Here is a 9,082-nt window from a genome sequence, read left to right as displayed (position 1 = left end):
ATTATAAAAGATTCACGTTCCCTAACCTTAGAGTTATTCTCCTGTAACCGCCGTCCACTGTGTGTGCAGGCATCCATCTGAGCCCATCCACATCAGCTTCATCAGACTTGGGGAGCAAGTCTGCTTGCTGCACCATGAGTAATGAAATCCTTTACCTTTGACCCAGAAGTCACATGTCTCTTGCCAGCAACCAGGAAACTGTGGCAAGTTAATGGGGTAGAATCTCAAGATCCTTCAGTTTATTTTAAAAATAAAAGTGTTTATTCTTTTTCAGTTTTATTGAGATGTAATTGACATACAGTGCTATGTAAGTTTACAGTGTACAGCATAATGACTTGCATATACTGTGAAATGATTACCACAATAAGTTTAGTTATCATCTATCACCTTACATAATTACAGAAACAAATTTTCCTTTGTGATGAGAACATTTAAGATCTACTCTCTTAGCAACTTAGAAATATACCGTACAGCAGTGTTAACTGTAGTCATCATGTTGTACATTACATCCCTAGTACTTATTTATCTTATAACTGGAAGTTTGTACCTTTTGACCACTTTCATCTAATTCCCCCTGCCCCCACCCATGTCTCTGGCAACCAAAATCTGATCTCTTTTTCTATGAGTTTGGGGTTTTTTTGTGGGGTTTGTTGTTGCTGTCGTTGTTGTTATTGTTTAGATTCTACATGTAAGTGATATCATACATTATTTGTCTTTCTCTGACTTATTTCACTTAGCATAATGCCCTCAAGGTCCATCCATGTTGTCACAAATGGCGAGATTTCCTTCCTTTTTATGGCTGAATAGTATCCCCTTGTGTATGTATGTGTGTGTGTGTATGTGTGTGTGTGTGTGTGTGTGTGTGTGTGTGTGTATATATATATATATACACCACATTTGCTTTATTCATTTTAGAACCTTCACAATTCTTGACATCAGTAGCTTCTGCCTTGCAACCATTGGATCCATGAGGATCTTTCACAGTCATATTCCCAGTGCTGGGCACAGGGCTTTTATTTAATTGGCACTTCAGAAATACTTGTCAAATGAATGAATTATTCATTTTTATTTTTCCTTTGTTTTTAATAAATAGTCTTGGAAATACCATTTTACTTGACATGGTCATCAATCTCCTGTCATTGCCCAGTACTTCTTAAGACAGTGGTTTCACAGCATCGGGGTATTTGGGTGTATTGTAATTTTTAAAGCATTTTGGGATGGTGCCTGATGCAGTGTTTCCTTATACCCAGCACAGTTATACAAGGGCTCTTATTTTTCTGAAATTCATTTCATTATGAGCTCTGATTTCTTTATGGAAATTCTTCCTGTAGACTTTAGAAAAGAAACTCGTAATGCTTCCCTGTACACTTATAGGTTGGATTCCCAACTATTTGTCCAACCGAGTGGGCAAACCCAGAAGGAAAATAGGGGGAAATAAAAATAGGAAATCAATTGACTCAAAAGGGGAGAAATGGATAAAGGTTAGGACAACTTGTCCATTCAACCGTATTGTGCAAGTTTTCTGCAGCTGTCTGTTCAGCTGCTGAAGTCTGGGTTAAAGTTCAAAAGGGAAAGCTCTATGTGCACATATTTTCCAATTTAAAAAAATGTTCAAGTATTTGCAACTCAAACACTTTCATACGTTAAAAATCCAGTGATGAATTTTAATAAAGCATATATGCAGGATAGGGGAGATTCAGCTCAGATTTAAACATCATCAATATTTAAACTGCATTAATTTTAAAACCTCAACCTTGGCACACTTAGCCTGTCTCCTCCTGCTGACTCTGGTGACAATCTCCAGGCTAAACGTGAGTCATAACTTGTGACACTGCAGACAGCATCTGTGCAGTGGGGTGTTTCACTTCTCACTTTAGCTCATGTTTGCTTGGGCTGATTGGAAAGTAGGGACGTAAGAGGAAAGCAAATTTGAGAATAGGGTTCTCCTAATTTCATTCAAAAGGCTCTGTGTGAAAAAAAAAGCCTCTGGACTAAGAAATAAAGTTGTTTTTTTTTTTTTTAATGAAACAGATGAGACAGTTTGAGCTTCAATAAGTAGAAGAATGCAATGGAGACTTAATGTCACAGAACTGTACACTTAACCATGGCTAAAATGGTAAATTTTATGTTATGTGTACTTGACCACAATTTTTTTAATGTAATGGATTAAAACCCATAAAGTATGTTTAAATATTTTAATTTATAGTGATATTTTAAAACTAGCCTCTTTGGAGGATATCAGGGAACAAATTCACCATCTGGAAACTAAAAATGAAATTTAAAAATCATCTGAAAAATAAAGGGAAAGAATCAAATGTATATCCTGCTTTTCCTATAGAAACTGTACCACTAGGTAACCAAATAGTACATCATGGAAGCATTTCTTTGTAAAGTTATTCCAACCAACTAATAAATGCAAATAGAATGACAGAATTAGATTATCACTATTTTGCAACTCTCAATGAAGGAACTGATTCAGACAATGAGAATCAACAGGTGCTAATGTTGCAAAAAGAGACACGATCAGAAGCTGTGTATCTCCTGATGAAAGACCTCAGCACTGCTTATAGTCTTGCAAAAGAAATCCAGTTTAAGTCTGGTCAAACCTCTGAATCCAGGACTATTTTTAAGAAAAGTTGGGGACAGGATACATGTTGAAATGCACCATGAATGTGTCATCAACAAAATTCAAATTGTGGGAAACTCTATAGGTCAAATTGTCCGTGTTCTTCAATAGGTAACATATAAGGAAAAGAAAGCGATGAAGAAGGGACCTGTAGATTAAAAGAGGTTTAAAAGATGAATCAATAATTTTTTAATGAGCAAATCTAAACTAGAATGTCTAAGGATGCACACTTGCATAATGAAGCCATAAAGAAGCGTGAGGAAAGTATTACTATAAAAATCAGGATCGTGGGCATGGAGCGGCTGGCAAAGTACTACTTCTTCACCTGGATGGTAGTTATGAAGGTGTGACCTTATAATAAGTCACTAATCTATACATTGGTTTTGTGTGCATTTCTGTGTTTTATCTTAAAATAAAAATATAACTAAGTGGTACCCAGACTGCCATGTGGATGTGGACAGCTGGTCAGAAAGAAAGACGACAGGAGAAGTGGTGAGGCCTCAGAGTTCGCCTACGCACCAAGCGTTTGCCCAGCTACATGTGGGCAGGGGGCTATTGACTTGTATCATGAATTTGGGTCAAGACAGAGTTTTCAATTCCTGGCAGAAATGAAGAGGAAAGGGCTCAGAAGTTGTTTTACGCCAACCGTATTTTAGTTCCTGGAGCAATTCTGTTCTCTGGTCATCATAGCTCAGGCCAGTCAATTACCAGCAAAAACTTGGAATTACACCTTCAGAACTGTGCTGTCTGAAGGATGTGAGTGAGGAAGTACTAGTTTTAGACACCTCAATTCATTACCGAGCAATGATACAGCATCCGTATCAGCAATGCACTTAAAGCTGTCTCCAAGGCTGCAGCTAGCTCTTTTTCTACCGAGAAATGTGGAGAAAGTGAGGAGCTTATGACATAAACGATACCAAAAAGCCCAGATGTAAGTCCCCAAGGGGAAGGTAATATAAAATGTCAGAGTAGGAGAAATAATGCCAAAGAATCTACCAAAGATTATATTTAAAAGTAGGATACCAATAAACACCTATCAGAATCCTAAAATCCACAAACATGTCAACATCAATTGCTGGCAAGGATGTGGAACAACAGAAATTCTAGCCACTTTGGAAGACTATGGGGCAATTTCTTATAGAGCTAAACGTAGTCTTACCACACAATACAGCAATTGTGCTTCTAGGTATTTACCCAACTGATTTAAAAGTTACGTCCACATAAAAACCTGCATGCGGGGCTTCCCTGGTGGTGCAGTGGTTGAGAGTCTGCCTGCCGATGCAGGGGACGCGGGTTCGTGCCCGGGTCCGGGAAGATCCCACATGCCGCGGAGCAGCTGGGCCCGTGAGCCATGGCCACTGAGCCTGCGCGTCCGGAGCCTGTGCTCCGCAACGGGAGAGGCCACAACAGTGAGAGGCCCGCGTACCGCAAAAAACCCCACAAAAACCTGCATGCGAATGTTAATAGCAGCTTTATTTATAATCACCAAAAAGTGGGGCAACCAAGAGGTCCTTCAGTGATAAAAAGGAATGTGCTATCAAACCACGCAAAAAATATGGATGAATCTTAAATGCATATTGCTAAGTTCAAGTACCCAGTCTGAAAAGGCTACATACTGTATGGTTCCATTTATATAACATTCTGGAGAAGGCAAAACTGTAGAGATAGTAAGTAGATCAGCAGTTGCCAGGGGTTTGAGGAAGGGGGAGGGTTGAACAAGTGAAGTACAGGGGATTTTTACGTCAGTGAAACTATTCTGTGTGATAGTATACTGGCAGATACATGGTGCTATGCATTTGTCAAAACCAATAGAACTGTGCTTGCTTCGGCAGCACATATACTAAAATTGGAACGATACAGAGAAGATTATCATGGCCCCTGTGCAAGAATGACACGCAAATTTGTAAAGCGTTCCATATATTTATCTGCATAATTTTCCATTACATAAATGCATCAAAATCTGTTTTGCTATTACTGGATATTTTTTTCAACAATGTTTTGCTCTTACAAACAAGATTATGATGAATACCTCTGTAAAAACATTTCCCATCTGGGTAAATAAATCTTATGACAAATTCTCAAAAAAAAAAAAAACCCATAGAACTTTACAGCTTACAGAGGGAGCTTATCTCAATAGATGCAGAGAAAGCTTTCGAAAAAATTCAACACCAATTTATGATAAATACCCTGCAGAAAGGAGGCATAGGGGGAACTTTCCTCAACATAATAAAGGCCATATATGACAAACCCACAGCCAACATCATCCTCAATGGTGAAAAAGTGAAACCATTTCCACTAAGATCAGAACAAGACAAGGCTGCCCACTCTCACCACTCTTATTCGACATAGTTTTGGAAGTTTTAGCCACAGCAATCAGAGAAGAAAAGGAAATAAAAGGAATCCAAATCGGAAAAGAAGAAGTAAAGCTGTCACTGTTTGCAAATGACATGATACTATACATAGAGAATCCTAAAGATGCTACCAGAAAACTACTAGAGCTAATCAATGAATTTGGTAAAGTAGCAGGATACAAAATTAATGCACAGAAATCTCTGGCATTCCTATACACTAATGATGAAAAATCTGAAAGTGAAGTCAAGAAAACACTCCCATTTACATTGCAACAAAAAGAATAAAATACCTAGGAATAAACCTACCTAAGGAGACAAAAGACCTGTATGCAGAAAATTATAAGACACTGATGAAAGAAATTAAAGATGATACAAATAGATGGAGAGATATACCATGTTCTTGGATTAGAAGAATCAACATTGTGAAAATGACTCTACTACCCAAAGCAATCTACAGATTCAATGCAATCCCTATCAAACTACCACTGGCATTTTTCACAGAACTAGAACAAAATATTTCACAATTTGTATGGAAACACAAAAGACCCCGAATAGCCAAAGCAATCTTGAGAACGAAAAACGGAGCTGGAGGAATCAGGCTCCCTGACTTCAGACTATACTACAAAGCTACAGTAATCAAGACAGTACGGTACTGGCACAAAAACAGAAAGATAGATCAATGGAACAGGATAGAAAGCCCAGAGATAAACCCACGCACATATGGTCACCTTATCTTTGATAAAGGAGGCAGGAATGTACAGGGGAGAAAGGACAGCCTCTTCAATAAGTGGTGCTGAGAAAACTGGACAGGTACATGTAAAAGTATGAGATTAGATCACTCCCTAACAGCATACACAAAAATAAACTCAAAATGGATTAAAGACCTAAATGTAAAGCCAGAAACTATCAATCTCTTAGAGGAAAACATAGGCAGAACACTCTATGACATAAATCACAGCAAGATCCTTTTTGATCCACCTCCTAGAGAAATGGAAATAAAAACAAAAATAAACAAATGAGACCTAATGAAACTTCAAAGCTTTTGCACAGCAAAGGAAACCATAAACAAGACGAAAAGACAACCCTCAGAATGGGAGAAAATATTTGCAAATGAAGCAAGTGACAAAGGATTAATCTCCAAAATTTATAAGCAGCTCAATAACAGAAAAACAAACAACCCAATCCCAAAATGGGCAGAAGACCTAAACAGACATTTCTCCAAAGAAGATATACAGACTGCCAACAAACACATGAAAGAATGGTCAACTTCATTAATCATTAGAGAAATGCAAATCAAAACTACAATGAGATATCATCTCACACCTGTCAGAATGGCCATCAAAAAATCTAGAAACAATAAATGCTGGAGAGGGTGTGGAGAAAAGGGAACCCTCTTGCACTGTTGGTGGGAATGTAAATTGGTACAGCCACTATGGAGAACAGTATGGAAGTTCCTTAAAAAACTACAAATAGAACTACCATATGACCCAGCAATCCCACTACTGGGCATATACCCTGAGAAAACCATAATTCCAAAAGAGTCATGTACCAAAATGTTCATTGCAGCTCTATTTACAATAGCCCGGAGACGGAAACAACCTAAGTGTCCATCATCGGATGAATGGATAAAGAAGATGTGGCACATATATACAATGGAATATTACTCAGCCATAAAAAGAAACGAAATTGAGCTATTTGTAATGAGGTGGATAGACCTAGAGTCTGTCATACAGAGTGAAGTAAGTCAGAAAGAGAAAGACAAATACCGTATGCTAACACATATATATGGAATTTAAGGGAAAAAAATGTCATGAAGAACCTAGGGGTAAGACAGGAATAAAGACACAGACCTACTAGAGCATGGACTTGAGGATATGGGGAGGGGGAAGGGTAAGCTGTGACAAAGCGCGAGAGAGGCATGGACATCTATACACTACCAAACGTAAAGTAGATAGCTAGTGGGAAGCAGCCGCATAGCACAGGGAGATCAGCTCAGTGCTTTGTGACCGCCTGGAGGGGTGGGAGGGAGGGAGACACAAGAGGGAAGAAATATGGGAACATATATATATGTATAACTGATTCACTTTTTTATAAAGCAGAAACTGACACACCATTGTAAAGCAATTATACTCCAATAAAGATGTAAAAAAAAAAAAAAGTCATTTAGGAGGTCTAGGGATCCCTAGATGGAATACAGACTGTGACAAAAGAATCTAACTACATTACAAATGTATGAAATAACTGCACTGAGGGGGGTGGGAAAAAAGGTAAGTTCCTAAGTAACTTTGGAAAGGAGTAGATACTATAAGACTAAAAACAAAAGAAACTGTGTATAAGCAGCACATTCTGGTTGATAAAGTGTTTTCCCATGGAGGGTAGAGGTTAACAATTCTAATGCTGCTGTACGTGTATCCTGGACATGAGCAATTAAGCAAATAGATGGTAGATCCTGGAAGCCAGGTTTCTCGCCGTTAGAGGGGAAGGTTCCAGACAAGCAAGAGAAGAAGGCTAGAATAATCCTTTTGGTACTGGATTAAACTTGGAGACATCAGTATGGAGATATGTTTAGCTTAATATCGATATAGATGAATACATATAGAACTATTTATAGATATGTAGATATACATTGGTTAGTATACACACGTTTCCTTACTCCATCAGCTGAGAATGCTAAGAAGCAATGATGAACTAGTAACAATGAACACACCTAGTGCCTAGATATTGGTTTCTAATACCATTTTCTAATTTAAAAAAAAAAGAAGGCACCCAGGCTCTTTGCAGAAATGGCTGATTCTAGAGCTGGGGCAGGGAATATACAAAATAAGCCTAGAGCATCTTGTAGTGCCAGAAGGTAAGGTAGCGCTGAACACACACACACACACACACACACACACACAAGGGGTATGGCTAAAGGACAAGGAGTCAGGGACTTCCCTGGCAGTCCAGCGGTTAAGACTGTGCTTCCACTGCAGGGGCACAGGTTCGATCCCTGGTCAAGGAACTAAGAACTGAAAGAGCTCCCAGTAGCCAAAGCTAGAACAATTCGAGTAACAAAATAAAGTACTATTGGATTATAACCCATATATTCATGAGTTCATACTCATGATATAAATGATTGAATAGATAAATAGGTAAGTGGGGAAGAAGAGACAAATGTCCCTGTGCAGAAGAATTCCAAGTAATTTATGTAGATACTCCGCCCTTTAGGAGGTAGAGTGTATCTCCCAACTCCTTAAGTGTCGGCGGTATATAGTAATGTCCTTACAAAGAGAAGAGTATGGAAAGGCAGGGCAGGGCGGGAGGAAGGAGCAGCTTTATGGTAGAGAAATCTGACAAACACTATATCAGCCTGGTGGTCAAGGTCAACACTAATAGTGATGTCATGTTGATAGTTTGTACACGTGATATGATGTAATGAGAACTGCACTTTACCTCTATGGTCTTTCTCCCCAAAACCTGTAACTCCAGTCTAATCATGAGAAAAAACACCAAACACATCCCCATTGGAGGACGTGCTACAAAACATCTGACCACAACTCCTCTAAATCCTCGTCTCAGGGTCCGCTTCTAGAAGAGCACAAGCTAAAAGAGCCTTCAAGTTCATTTAGTCCAGGAAAGAAAAAAAGAGGTGAAGTGACATCCCCCAGCCCTCACACTGAATTAGTAGCAGAGCTGGGTCAGTGACTCACACAAAGTAATTGCTCAAAAAACTATTGGTTGAAGAATTAAGAATGAAGGTGTAGAACCCAAGTTTCCTGCCTGCTAGTTTGGTGCTCTTTCCACGAAGCAATTTACCCTTAGTTATTAAAAATTCCACAACATTTGGGGGCTACGATTTCATAGATAAACACATAGATGGATATGGTAACTGTCAGCCATTAGGACTGGAACTTATTCCTTATGAAAGGCTGGATGTTTGAAGGGGTCAGGGACCACCTGGGAATGGTAAAATTGGAAATGGGATAGGAGTTAAGATCAGAAATGAGGGGAGGGTCAGCAGGCTGAGTGGCACAAGCAGGAGCCCAGAGTGGCATCAGTGTGTGAGTCACCAAATCCAAGCAAGAGAAGAGGCAGTAGGGTCACAGCGCTGGCAAGAAGCAAGGTA

At 39.0% G+C, this 9,082-nt stretch overlaps 1 non-coding gene across 1 annotated transcript; it reads left to right on the top strand.

The window, feature by feature from the left end:
• Nucleotides 1–4,442: 4,442 nt before the first annotated feature.
• LOC132514201 (U6 spliceosomal RNA) lies at nt 4,443–4,549 on the top strand. The gene has a single exon (XR_009538688.1). It is a non-coding gene; the product is annotated as a U6 spliceosomal RNA (small nuclear RNA).
• Nucleotides 4,550–9,082: the final 4,533 nt, after the last annotated feature.

The sequence above is a fragment of the Lagenorhynchus albirostris genome, chromosome X (assembly GCF_949774975.1).
Source record: "Lagenorhynchus albirostris chromosome X, mLagAlb1.1, whole genome shotgun sequence".
Taxonomy (NCBI): Eukaryota; Metazoa; Chordata; class Mammalia; order Artiodactyla; family Delphinidae; genus Lagenorhynchus; species Lagenorhynchus albirostris.
Note: the sequence above shows the minus strand (reverse complement) of the source record. Positions and strands in the feature narration are given on the sequence as shown.